Source organism: Parus major, chromosome 1 (genome assembly GCF_001522545.3).
Source record: "Parus major isolate Abel chromosome 1, Parus_major1.1, whole genome shotgun sequence".
NCBI lineage: Eukaryota > Metazoa > Chordata > Aves > Passeriformes > Paridae > Parus > Parus major.
The window spans coordinates 112,687,629-112,701,451 of NC_031768.1; the positions used below are offsets into that span (position 1 = coordinate 112,687,629).

The following is a 13,823-nucleotide window of genomic DNA, read 5'->3' on the forward strand; positions in this document are numbered from 1 at the left end:
CTGCAACCAGATTTAGCAAAGGAAACGTCAAAGCTCTTCTCATTCATTTGTTAAAACTGTTGCTTCATTTGCAACACCTTAATTCTCTCCAAAGCAACCTGAACTAGATAGATTTTAACTTCTCCTCTCTTAGCCCTCCTTTAGAAAACCCCTGGCACTAAGTTGGTCCCTTTTTTCTAAAGGTTTCACAGTTTTCAAAGACAACACTTACAGTGCTAAGATAGGAAATGATCTGAGGATAAATCCACTGCAGCCAAGCTGACTAGACCTAGAGCCAATTCAGATTTATCCATCAAAATATCCTCTAACCTAGTATATTCCTGACCTTTCATCAGGCCAGGATCCATAGCTAACCTAGGGATTCATATCCTGTATTACTTGGCACAAAACCAGTGTTGAAGTTTCTGCCTTATTGTGACTCTCCCTTATTATGAATACCCTGACAGATTTTAAGTAATAAAACCATACTTTACTAAGCTTCCAACTGCTTTTTCTCCAAACTCTCCTGTCTTTGGCTTCCAAATTTTAGGACTTCAGGCATCAAGAAAAATTAATTGTAATCTCCATGATGTGGTACCATGGCCATAACTTAACCACAGATAGTTCTAACTCTGGGGAGGTTACAAACCAAAATAAATCCAGTTACACCAACCAAGCTCAGTATTCATGTGGAGAAATTATTTTCACTTTCTTAATTGCACATTTTAAATTGCTACACTAGGGATATGTTGCTATTTGGAAACATTTCAGGTTATTTTTAAACCCTTTTGCTAAATGGCTCCTTTAAAAATGTCTGTGTTGATGTTCTTACTGCACCATCCAGTGAGTGTATTTCAGGCAGCCCAAAGTTTAGAGACTGTCTTCTCACAATTTTTAGCTCTAGAACCCCTGAGGAAGTACAATAATCCAAGCAAATAAAAATCCTCCAGCTTTCAAGGCACCAAGCAAAGAACTCTGAGTAAAATTCTCCCCATCTTTGAGCGTGAAAGTTGGAATACGGCTGAAGATTTGTTTTATTCTTCAAAACAGGCGGAGCTCCTGTTTAAACCATCTAAAATTATTCTTTCTTATACTTGAAATAACTTTTTCTGGATTGTGAAGCTGTTCTACATAAACTCAGAGTTCTTTTTCAGAGCTGGCTTTCTTTAAGTCCCTATGAAACTGTTCGAAAACCTCAGGAAGGGGCAGAGCCTCAGGTTGCATTACAAGAGATCAATCAGGAGGTTTTCCACCACATCACTTCTCCCTGGAGCCAAAGGCACATTAGCAGCTCTGGAGAAGAAGTTTGTTTGTCTTTTGGTTCAAAAGTCTGTGCTTCCTGAGCAAATCCCACTCCTAATAGATAAACCAAAGTTCTGGATTGCACTTCAGATGGAGAACCACTGCTTTACATGGCTCCTTATAAACCAGATTTCTTCTCCACCCTATTGTGCTAGACAATGTCATTTTTGGCTGAATTAATTTTTAACTTTTAGGTGAACTTTTAACATCTTTGGACGTTGATCTTTAGACAGATTTCCTAAAGCTTAAAAATAGGGAAATTCATAAGGTTCCACAAGGCCAGGTGCAAGGTCCTGCACATGGGTCAGGGCAATGACAGGACACAGGGAATGGCTTCCAGAGGGCAGGGATAGATGGGATATTGGGCAGGAATTGTTCCCTGGGAGGGTGGGCAGGCCCTGGCACAGGGTGTCCAGAGAAGCTGTGGCTGCCCCTGGATCCCTGGAAGTGTCCAAGGCCAGGCTGGACAACCTGGGATAGTGGAAGATGCCCCTACCCATGGCAGGGGGCTGGAATGAGGTGATTTTTAAGACCCCTTCCCAAAATTAAACTACTGAAGAGAGTGAAGTCATTGCAAACTCCCTGTTTTCATCCATGTACAGGTCTAGTGTTAATTCACAGTAAAGAGTCTCAGGACACAAATACAAAATAGCACCCAAAGCCCACAGAGATGGCTCCAAAGAGGAACCACCTGCACACTGCTCGGGGACACCAGTGCCACATCCTTCCTCTGTCTCACACCAGCTGCTGCCTGCGTGCACCTCAGCTGAAACAGGACACAGGGGACATGTCTGTCACCTCCTCACCACCATTTCCTGCTGGTTTCAGGGACCCCAGCCAGAAGCATCCCATTAATATGAGTCTGAAGGAACGTCTGTGGGGTTTTAACCAGGGCTTCTCTCAGGTACAGAGGTTTTTCTTCTCTGTTTGAACTGCTAAGAAAATACCACTTTCAACAAGCACCAAACTGACTCCAAGGACTCCTGGAATGCTGATAAGCCCTTTCCTCCCACCCAAATGGAAGCTCTGTGTTGCTGGACAGAAAGACAGACAAGAGGATCGTGATGTGGAGCCTTGAGAAAAGCCCCAGTAAGGACTAAAAAAAAGGGCAGCTTCTCCAATTCTCACCTTCCCCATAATTACCTCCACGAGTTCTGTTTTGCTGAGCGAGACCAAAACCAGATATTTCCCACTTTTTTAACACGTGAGGAGTGTAGCAGTGATTTCTAAATTTCCCCTAATTCAGATCTTGGGAGGCTGATGAAGGATGGCAAAAACCTCACCTTCCACAGAATTTTTTGGCTGGAAAACGCTGTGCAGCCACTGCTCTACTACACAGAAGGATCAGGATAGGATCTCCTAAGCAAAGTCTGATCTACAGATTAAAAATCCATATTAACCAGTTCACTTGCCTCATGGAAGCAGTTCAAAATGTTTGAACTAGCTCAAAAAGCAGGGAAGCACTGAAGAGCTAGAAAGGGAAAGTCAGAGTAAACCAGGAATGGTGAGTGACCTCCCTGCCTTCTTTCAAACAGCTACAGAAAGTTTTAAGACCAACAAATCCTGGCTGCAACACTGTGGTTCTCTCATCCTCACTGCAGGACTTGGCACTGACCACAATAATAAACCATAATTAACAGTGACCATAATTAATAACCCACTGCATGTGTAGCATTTTTTTTAAATAATGCCACTCAGGAGCATGCCATTTTAAATTATTTACTGTTTTGAGAGAAACCTTTCTGAATTTGTTCCATTCTCCACAGTGCTGCCTGACACTGCTCTGTGTTATTCCCTGAAGTGTCTCCGGCAGGTCAGCATTTCCTATTCTGTGGGAACTTCTTAATTAAAGGTTCACATGATTACAAAGCACTGATACAGCTCCTGCTCTGTGGAGCACAAAGCTGATTTTTTTTCCCACCCTAAAACAGCTGGCAGATAACTCTGAAGTTGGTTGTGCTTCATGTAATATTTATTGATCAGTTTTGCAATAGTGGAAGTGTTACTGCTCTGAAGTTTAATATATTGAAGTTTTAAAATTAATTTTGAATTTGATAATTAGCCTCTGAGCTTGGTCTAGCTTTAGAATATGGAACCCACAGTTAAGTCAGGTTTTGGCATAAATATAATTGTGTGTATCAAAGTCTGGGGTAAAAATAAAAATCAGCCTGAAAACGCAATGCCATATTTTTAAGGAGTTCAATACCTTTGTCTGTCTGGCAAAGCTTACATGAACAAATTTTGCTCTGAAAGCATCACCACTCTTCAGAATTTACTACTTACTAATAAAATAATTTTTAAATTCATATTTCTTGTCTGTTCTGTTCAACACTAACCCCTAAAGGTCGACTTTAAGCCCTCTATTATTTAATATAATTTATTTATAAATTTATATTTATATTATAAATTTATAATTTAAGCAATTATTGATTGCTTAAATCAACCCCTCTAACAGAAGATGATAATAAATACTGTGCACACCCAGTCAGCTTCTACAGCTTTATAAACTTACGTAGTTTGAGACTAATTAGCAAAGCTCCTTTTCCTCAAGTATCTCAGGGAACAGCCACTGGCATGGAAAAGAAATCCTGGGATGCTGCAGTCACACATTCCAAGTGTCCAGCATGCACCACAATGCCTCAACCCACCCCACAACCTCCAAAGATTTCACCTATTTCGTTTTCTCCAAGAAACTTGTCCTTGATGCCAGTGAGCTTTAAGGTCCCTTCCAACCCAACCCATTCCATGATTTTATGAGGAAAGGTTTGGCACTGCTCGCTCAGATCAGTAAAATAATTAAATGCAGCACAAACACTACAACAGCCAGGGAATTTAATCCCTCACCTGACAGTCTGGGTTTGTTCTGAACCTCCTAAATCTGCACTAAAAGTACAGTTGCAAATGTCAAGGGTAGAAGACAAAGAGACCTAAATTTCTAAAAAACAAATGAAGATGATTCACCTTGGCTGGACAACTCTTCCAGCTGAACAAACAACCCAAGTGCTCCCTGGAAATCAGAGAGACAAGTGTGCAGGCTTCCATCCGCCAAGGAATTTTGGCACCACGATCCTATTATGGAAAACAAAGGTTGGGACTTCCTAAATGAAACAGCTGGATTGATCAGGCAGCTTGAGGAGAAGCAAAGTAAGAACACACTTGTACCTAACAACATTTTCAGCATTCTAAAAGTCAGCAGACACCAAAGCCACGTTATTCTTCTGGTTAGTAAAGTTTGAGACTTGATGCACAAAAAGGAACTGAAGAACTCATCATTTCGGTGGGGAAAAAGAAGAATAAATACTTTATTTATTCCTGGGTGAGGGAAATTCCAGCTAAGTGTTTTTTTAGGAAGAATACACATTCATAGAAGAGCATAAAAAATGGTGGGACTGTGTCCTGCAGGGAAATACAGAAGGAAGTAGTAACCTCAAAAAATTTCAGGAGAAATGTGACCAAGGACAGGGTTTTTCCAGCAATTTGAGGCTGTTCCCTCTTCTCCTGTCCCTGTTCCCTGGGACCAGATCCCGACCCCCTGGCTGTCCCCTCCTGTCAGGGAGTTGTGCAGAGCCAGAAGGGCCCCCTGAGCCTCCTTTTCTCCTTCTGAGCCCCTTTCCAAGTTTTTGTTGTTTGTTTTTTTTTAATTAACCCATTTAAACAAATCCATTTTTTGAAAATCCTAAAACCCTTTGAGGGCTTTTTTTTCCATAGGAAAAAGTAAACAATGCCCACAGTAGCAGGGAAGCCACACAAAGGTTGGTTGCCACAAAAAAATCCCAGGTGAATGGAGCACACCAGAACCACTGTTAATAATTAAATTGGGTCTAAAGGACATCACTGATACCAACATTCCCAAGCAAGGGGGCTCCAAAGCTCACATCCAGCTTTCCACAAGCAGCAGTGATTACCAGGGATAGCAGCCTTTGTAATTCCCTTAATTTACCACAGAAAATTTCCCACCTTTCCAAGACTCCACATTAACCCTGAAGCAGTAATTTAACAACAATATCACCTAGTACACAGCGCATTCCTTAACACCTCATAGATCCTACAGGACAAGGGATATGACATCCTCATTCTTTTAGCTGAATCTTTAAAGTATTGACCAATATTCCAGGGATTTGCCATGGTTTTGTTTTGTCCTTTATAAATCAAACAGTAGCAGAGATTGAAAGCAAAATGTAAGGGTGTAGAACACAATTATGCAAACAATACAACATTTTAAGTAATATTTTAGCCATCTTAAAGTGTTTTTAATTTTATAGGGTAAATCTGCTGTTTCATGGTATGGTACTACTTTAAAGCAAGGATATTATTTTTAAGAAAAAAAATCTCTATTTTCAACAGGACAGAAAAGCTGGCAGCAATAACGCAAAGTTAAAGGTTGTGTTCGTGTTCAAACATCTGTAGAAAAAAAAGAAACCCTTCCACAACTCAGGATACAGGTGCCAAAGCACTCACTAAGGGGAAAAACAGTCCATTAGAAAGCAATTTTTCTCTGAAGTTAGAAGGCAAGCCAACTCTACAAGAGCTGCCAAGATCATCAGAGTCCAACTCAGTTTGACTCTGTTCACATGAAAAAATAAAAGAGAAAAAAAAGAAAAAAAGAAGAAATATCTTCCTGCTCATTTAAGAAAGAATTTAACAGGAACAGTTCAGAAAAACAAAATATCATCAAGTCAATCTCCGCTCAGAAAGCACAGACAGAGAAGGAAAGCTTCTCTTAGGGAGCTTAAAACACGGATTAATTCAGGCTCAACGTTTGCTAAGCACAGGTCCACCCAGAGGAAGTTTTTATGTCGAGGTTTATACATCTATTTCACAGTGAAACCCCTGGATTTGGTGTTATCAGACAAACAGAACGAGGCAGAAAAGGCAGTGCCTGGCGCCGGGGGAAAGGAACCATCTGGTCTCTACCGCGCCGACACAATAGGGAAGGGGTTGAGTTTGGCAGCTCGGGATTGGGAAGCATATGGTACATTTCCTCTGAACTGGGCATTTTCTGGCTTCCCCCTCTGTGTCACAACCTTCCCAGCCCGCGTGGGCTTTGTATGAAGCTTTGTCGTGCTGAAAATGAAGGCAGGGAGCAGCGCAGGGTCCTTCCTGTGGGGTTGTTCCAAAGGAGGGTGAGTGCGGAGGCGAAGCACAAAAATATCTGCCATCTCTTCAGATTGGTGAGTTGGTAATTCTTCTGCTTTCCCAATGGACTGTGGGCTAATTTCTCACCAGAAGCATGCAATGTCCTCCTATTCTATTCTCAAAATTGGAAAATTCCCAAACCGCTTCCAGGGCAGGTCAAAAAATTAAAAAAAAAAAAGGGGGGGGGAGGGGAAAAAAAGGGAAGATTGAAGTTCCAGCAAATTAGGATTATTTGGACCAATTTTCTTGGGTTCTTATCCTTAAAAAACCAAAAGTTCAAATCCTAGCAAACTATTATTCGGACCAAATTTCTTTGGGTTCTTATTCTTAAAACAGCAAAGGCAATCTTTTATTTGTGTATTTACTGATAGTTACAAGAGAAGCTCTTGAGCCACAAGTTTATTCATGTATTAATAAAATAAACCAGAGAAGCCTGAAACTCCAAGTCTATGCTGGTAACAAATATATTTTAACATGAAATGAGCCAAGTACAGGACTGAAATGAGGTCCTTGGAAACAGGTTTGTATTTCACACAGGAGTGTTAAGAGACGACACCTCAGGTGGTTTTGTGCAGCTTGTTCAGAACAAGGTTTTGCTACGATGCCAAATGGAAGTTGTCCATCACATTTTCAGATCAGCAAATTAAATGAGATAAATGCAGACTTTTGTGGCAGATTTTTCTACTCTGATTTCTGGGAGCACCAGTGCCCTGGGCCTGGTCAGCACTCTGGAACATCAAACCAGGCAGAAGGACAGAGAACAAAATCTCCCAGTATCAAATACAGCAACAACATCTCAAGTCTGAGGCAAAAAATTACATGCAAAGATTAACATAATGCAAATGAAGTGAGCCCAGAAGGGAATGAGACCATGCCAGTCCCCACCACACTGATCTCAGCATATCAGCACCCTAATTTAATCCAAGATTACACAGCAGCTACATGAAGCTGTACTATTTCACCCTGCAGCACATCAAGTATAAGGTATCCAAAGTCAAGCCCTGATGAGTACTTAGAATTCCTATTTTGTATCAAGCAGCAATTTTCACTTTGCAGAGATCAGTATATATTATTTTTAACCCTTGGATCTAAAAAAAATACAAGGAGGTAAAAATATCCACAACTTCCATGGGTAAGTGTTAGCAACTACAAGGTTATTCCAACAGGAATAGCCTTGCACCAGATAACCACAAATGATTCCTATTAAAAATGAAACAGATGAGCTGGAGGAAAGGGGAAAACTGCAGACTCTAGTCCTTAAAGTAGAAATAGGATTATGCAAAGGGTTCTATTAAGCACACTCACACAGTGAGCAGGGAGAAATAAAGTGGGAAGGGTGAAAGTTTTTAGAAGAAAACAATGATATTTAACATTGAAATTGCAAGAGATGCTGTGTAATGAAGCTCCCTCAAAATGAAGAGTCCTTAGAAAAACAGATGAGTTTGATGGCAAAAAGGAAACACACAGAATAATGCAGAGAAAAATAAATCCACACTGTAATTCAGGAAATTGTGCCACTCTTCAGACTTGAATTCAAAGCAATATGAAAGAAAATACAGGTCTAAACCCTGGAGATATCCTTACAACAACAGGAATAAGCCAAAAAATACAGCTATTGAATCTAGTCATCAAAAATATCTCCCAGTGTCTGTATGTATATATTTATTATATTTAAGTATATATTGATACATATATTTATATATCTAAAGCAGCTGCACATTGACAGGAGGTGAAATAACCACATCCAAGAATATCAGCATCATACTTAACAAATGTTTTCTTCTCCAGACAAATGCTTGACAGACTGCAATTAGAAACCCCTCCTAACTTTTTAATTTTATAACATTTCTAGAAGAGTCAGTGGAATCAGTTCCTACAGACAGTGTTTTATACAAGGTGCTTGCATTTTATTTCTGGTTCTTGGCCTTTGTACATCTCCAGCAAGTGGAGCTCCTTGTTCTCCTGCACCTGAAAACAGGTGAGCTTTTCTTCCTTTGGTATACCAAAGACTGGGCATATCACTATTTTGTTAAATGTTAAATTGCTAGTTGTTTCACTGGAAGGTGTCTATATAATTTCTAAGTCACTCATATAAACACCAAGAATACTGAAATTACACCAGGATTACTTAGATCTAGTAGATAAGCAATTGCTTTCCTCCCTTCTCCAGCATTACATTTTCCCCAGGAAATACTATATTTATTTTAAATATTATCTTTAATATTTAAGGTGAAAGAACACTAAAAAGACACCAGGTCACAAGCAAATTCAACAAAAAAGAATTAAAGAACAACAAGATTTGCTAAAAAATCCTGTTGTTCACTTGCTGCTTCCCAAAGATTTTTCTGTATTCACCAGACACTGAAGCTCTAAGAGAGCTGAGCAAACTCTTATATTTAGGTAGCAAGACAAAGCATTAATTAACAGTAATATGTTAATTTTAAAACAAAGTCATCTGGTTCTGGATTCTCTGCTGCTCTTCAAAGGAAAATCATTTCTAAGCTCAATCTCAGCCTCACAGAGAGCCCTGAAAGGTTAAACAAAACCCTCTTCAGTCAAAACGCTTACAACCCTTAAGACAGCAAGCTATAAATTATTAAGTAGCTTGTCTAATTGCTTCATGATGGCATCCAAAGATTCCAGTCCCCCCTACCCCCATCCCAAGACGCAATTCCAGCTGGATGCACTTTCAACACAGACCATTATTCACTAGAGTCCTCTCTAATGTTAAAATGAGGTACCAGAGGTCAGGCTCCTAATCAGAAAACAAGAGTGAGATTCCCATACCCACATAACATCCTAAATCTTGGAGCTCCATCAGCAAGCTGACAACTGGAAAACCTAGGAAACCTCATCAATAAGTAATGGCAAAAGGGATCAGATTGCACTCGACAGCCTGACTTTAAATCCCCCAAATTCAGTCATATCTGGAGACCTGCTCCTATAAGCACTGTGCTGATCCACAGCTGTAAATCAGGAACTTGGGCTATGAATCAGGCAACTTTCAGGTCTTCACTCTGTGGGCCAGAGTGTAAAACGTGAATCAACTCCCAGTTATTACAGGAGAGACAGGCAAAGCAGGAAAAAGATCAGAAAAACATTTAAAAAAAAAATATGCCCAGTACATCAACATGCCCCCATTTTCCAATTCACTGGTTTGTTGGGTTTTAAACACCACATTTCAGGCAGAGAAAACACACCTTTAATGGCTCAGGGTTTACAAACCATAGCAGGGGTAGCAAATCGAACAAAACAGCTCTTTTTTTAAACTGGGTTATAGTAACAGCACTCACAGTTTTATCAAATAGATACACAAATCATCCATTCACACAAAATGAAAAGGGATCTCCAGAATTTAACCGCTGAAGCAGGAAGACTTGGCTTTAAACTCTTAGTTTACAGACATTCAGTATTTATTCCTTGCTGCCTATAATGGCATTAATTTTTATTCCAGCAAAACACAACTGCCTGATTTTAATGTTCTCCCTCGGCAAAAGATCCATGGCAGATTCTTTGGCAGATATTTCAAGCTTGTTTTACACCAACACTGCTGACTGACAGCTACGTGAGGGACACATCAGCCTCTTCCTGAGCAGTTCCAGACCAAACTCCGTAATAATTGCAGTAATATTCCAAAGCTGATACCACTGACACAAATCAATCCCAGTAATGTACAATGTTCACTAGGAGCAATTCCAAGTGGTTGCTAACTAAGGGAAATAAAAGAGCTCTGGACCCAATCCATGGGACACGTGCACCAGGAACGAGCCAGAAGCCAAACAAGGTAGGACAATGTCCATGCAGGATGTTCTTGTCTCAGGAATGTAATTGCAATTGCTGACTGACAGGAACTCCCATCCTCTTATCTGCTGCCACTGAACAGCAAAGCAGAAATGCCCCTGAGGAGCTGAGAAAGGGCTCAAAAGCACAGTTAAAATCAAATCAATGTGCTTTGGGTCAGTGCAGCTCTTACCTTTAACTGCTCTGAGAAAGAGAAATGCAGGGGAAGAATAAAACCACGTCCCTCTCATTCATAATTTAGCGATGATTACTTGGCCAGTTGTTTTTTAATACGGGCAATGCAAGATACAAATATGAAAGTAAAATGGGCAATATGGAAATGTTACTGTCCAGGTTAACCTCTATGTTATTTCTGGCCAACAGAAAGCACAGAAGGGTTTGTTTTGTTTTCTCATAACGCAGCAATCGAAACTCAGTCTTGGGGCAAAGGTTGAGGTGCCATAAAATGTGGCACCCAGAGTTTGTCCTTCCCACACCTCAGCTGGCAAAAGCCCCAAATCTGCACGTAGGAAAACATTGTCTCTTTTCTCCCCCTTTAAAAGTGGAAATTAGAATTAGTTTTTTTATGATTTCAGTCACAGGAGTACAAGAGATCAAGGACTAACACTGAGACATGCAGAAGTCAAATATGTGAATAGTGAACAAGCTTAATTCTCGTGCTGCAGCCCTGGCAGGGGTGGTGTCCTCAGCACCCTCCTCTTCTTCCTTCCCTAAGAGGCCAACTGTTTAATTAATTGTTTTACATAGGTGAAATGGACCATTAGAAAACATTAGACAACACTTAATTTATCATTTATACAAGGATGAATGCAAATCATTTTGAGGTTTGGGGTTGGTTTGGGGTTTTTTTTTCCTTCCCACACCCCTAATTAATATTCATGAGGATAATTTCACAAAGGCAGTTATAAAACTATGTCAGAAGCAGCTTGAAAATATAGCTGTGCTAACAGAGAAAGAGGAAACTCTGTCCCCCCTCACCACCCCTGCGAGGGGGGGATTTAAACCCAACGCAAACATTTACTGAATGATGGGGTTTTATAATATTTTAATCGAGTTATTCATTACACAAAAATAACACTGTGGAAAACCAGATAACGTTATACAAAAGCTAAGTTCATTTGTTCTGGACAGGTGGCCAGTCTGCAACTCCGTGCAGGCATCCAAAGCCCGCCCACAATAGCACTAAAGACGATTATGCAAATGTTCCCCATTCCCTGCTATTTTCCCAGGAATGGGAGAAGGGCTCCATGTGGAAGAAGCAATTGTTTCCCAGTCATGTGGAAAACAAACCAAGAGAAAGAAGGGAGGGAATGTGAACCGAAGATAGCAACACATCCCTTCTCGGAGCTGGAGATGCCTGGAATGATCCTACCGGAGCGCGGATAGCAGGGGTCAGAGCCCGAGTTCAGAGCCCAGGAAATGTATTCTTCATTCCATTGGACATTTTCCTTGTGTTCTGCCACGGGACAAAGCAGCTGAGAGAGAGATGGCAGCTCTCCTTCAGCTTGAGGCACCACTCCAGAGAGAGCGCCGGCACAAGCCGGAGCTTTGGGGAAGATGGGCACGACATCATCTGGAGATCTGGGAGCCTGGATTCTGGCTGAGCTTCTTCCACTTCCACATCTTGCTCACAGAATAAATAAAATACAAATGTGGAATCTGAGACAATGAATTTGCTCCACTTCAGTCCTCCAGCGATTATTAATTTTAACTTGTTTCACTAAAATACACTGATGACACGGGTGTAAAATTTATCCTTAAAAACTACTAGAATGTTTCTTGTATTTCAGGCACAGCTTTTCAAAGCCGTGGCTTGAATCAGCCATTTTTACCTCAAATGCTTTTCACCTCTCCCAAGTATCAATTTTCCACCTAATTACTCATGTAGATAACCCAGCTCTTCTTCTGCTGTCCCACTGAATCCCAGGATTCAGTAGGACACAAAAAAGACCACAGGCAAATGACTGTGATCCAAGTAACCAGAAGCCTGCAACTTTATTAATTATAAGTTAGGCATGACTAATTATAATTCTAAGGGCAGGACTTTCCCTTCCCACAGAGCAGCGGGTACCAAATGGATGCCCAGCAGCATCAATGGGTCAGAAGTAGCCACAGATAAACAACCTGTGCCACTGAATTTTACACAGGTTGAGGATTCAGCTCTGCACCTGAATTCTTTATTCTGTTACTGAAGAAATTGTGGCTGGCCCTGGATCCATCCCTGGAAGTGTTCCAGGCCAGGCTGGATGGGACTTGGAGCAGCCTGGGATAATGGAAAGTGTCCCTGCCCACGGCAGGGGGAAGAATAGGATGAGCTTCAAGGTCCCTTCCAACCCATTCCAGTCTGTGACTGATTCTAAAGGAACCAGGGTTCTACAGATGATATCAGAAGACTAAAATAGGAAATAATCATCTGAGCCTTGCTTCAATAAAAATTAAATCAATTTAAAGTCTTCACTTATTCCTCAAAAAAGGACATGTCCATCAGATATAGAGTGGGCCTCAAAGCTGGTTGAGTAGAACTTAGAGGAGCAGTGTTAGGGATAATCCATATTTAAAGACTAGTACCTCCTTTGCTTCATAAGTTTTCATCCTATTCCAGCCCTGTAATTTGAGTCAGTAAAGATGAAATTTTATATAGGAGATGGTTGCCTTTTTTTTAATTTTAATTTTACAAGTATAACTTTTCAGAACTTGTCTTTTTATGCTTCTTTTTGCTGTACCTCAAAACCCCCTAACCCTTGAAGCAGATTTCCAAAGCCCAGATGCTTTGTTTTTCCAGTTGATGGAAATTTGGCTCAATTTCCATCACCACCTCTTTTCCATTCAGATCTCAACAATTTTACACTGAACTTAAATTCAGAAGAATTTCTTGGGCAGTTTCTGACATTACTTTAAAGTGATTTAATCAAATCCTCCTTCTATCAGTGTTGTTATTTTTCCTCATTCAATAGAATTTACAAATAAATCGTGGAGACTCTTGCTCATGTGTTCATCACATGTACACAGCTTTCACCATGTCTCCTGCCTAGCTGGAATTCCTTCAGGATTTTTCTGACACCCAGAACTCATATTCTCCCTTTTTCTGCCAAGATACCGAGTGCTCTGCATTTCCAGTAACTCCACTGCTCTCTCCCTGTTTCCTACAGGAACCTCCTGTGGGATCAGCCTACCTGCTGGCTTCTGGGCACTCTGTAAATCTCCCAAGTATCTCTCACCCTCTGTGTTCTCAATTATTACTTGCCTTTCAGCACTGACATCCTTAGTTCCAGTGCTCCCCTTCAGACACCTCTTACCTTGCCATATGACCCACTTGTTCTCCACACACTCTTCTGACCATTTCAGTATTTCCAGTTTCAACACCAACTGTCTGGTCCATCTCTTTGATCTCTTTTGTAATTTCCCCCCTTCAATTTCTAGCACTTCCCACCTCTATTTCTTTGTCTTGGCCTGGTAATATAAAACCTGATCAGCCACTGCCATAATCTCATTTTTTATGCTGTTCCACAGCTCTTCACCATTCACTTCTTCTTTCACCGGGGACAAAATTCCACCCCCCAGCTGCTTTGTTTTCTTTCCTGTATCTGGCTCTTTCCATCTGTGCT

General features: G+C 40.8%; 1 protein-coding gene and 1 long non-coding RNA gene across 3 annotated transcripts in view; one reads left to right on the top strand and one right to left on the bottom strand.

The window, feature by feature from the left end:
* Positions 1 to 13,823, bottom strand: part of FCHSD2 (FCH and double SH3 domains 2) — a 119,251-nt gene that overhangs the window by 62,941 nt on the left and 42,487 nt on the right. The window lies entirely within an intron of this gene.
* Positions 5,995 to 12,668, top strand: LOC107209033. Its single transcript, XR_001523396.2, has 3 exons — positions 5,995 to 6,452; positions 8,270 to 8,395; positions 11,350 to 12,668. It is a non-coding gene; the product is annotated as an uncharacterized LOC107209033 (long non-coding RNA).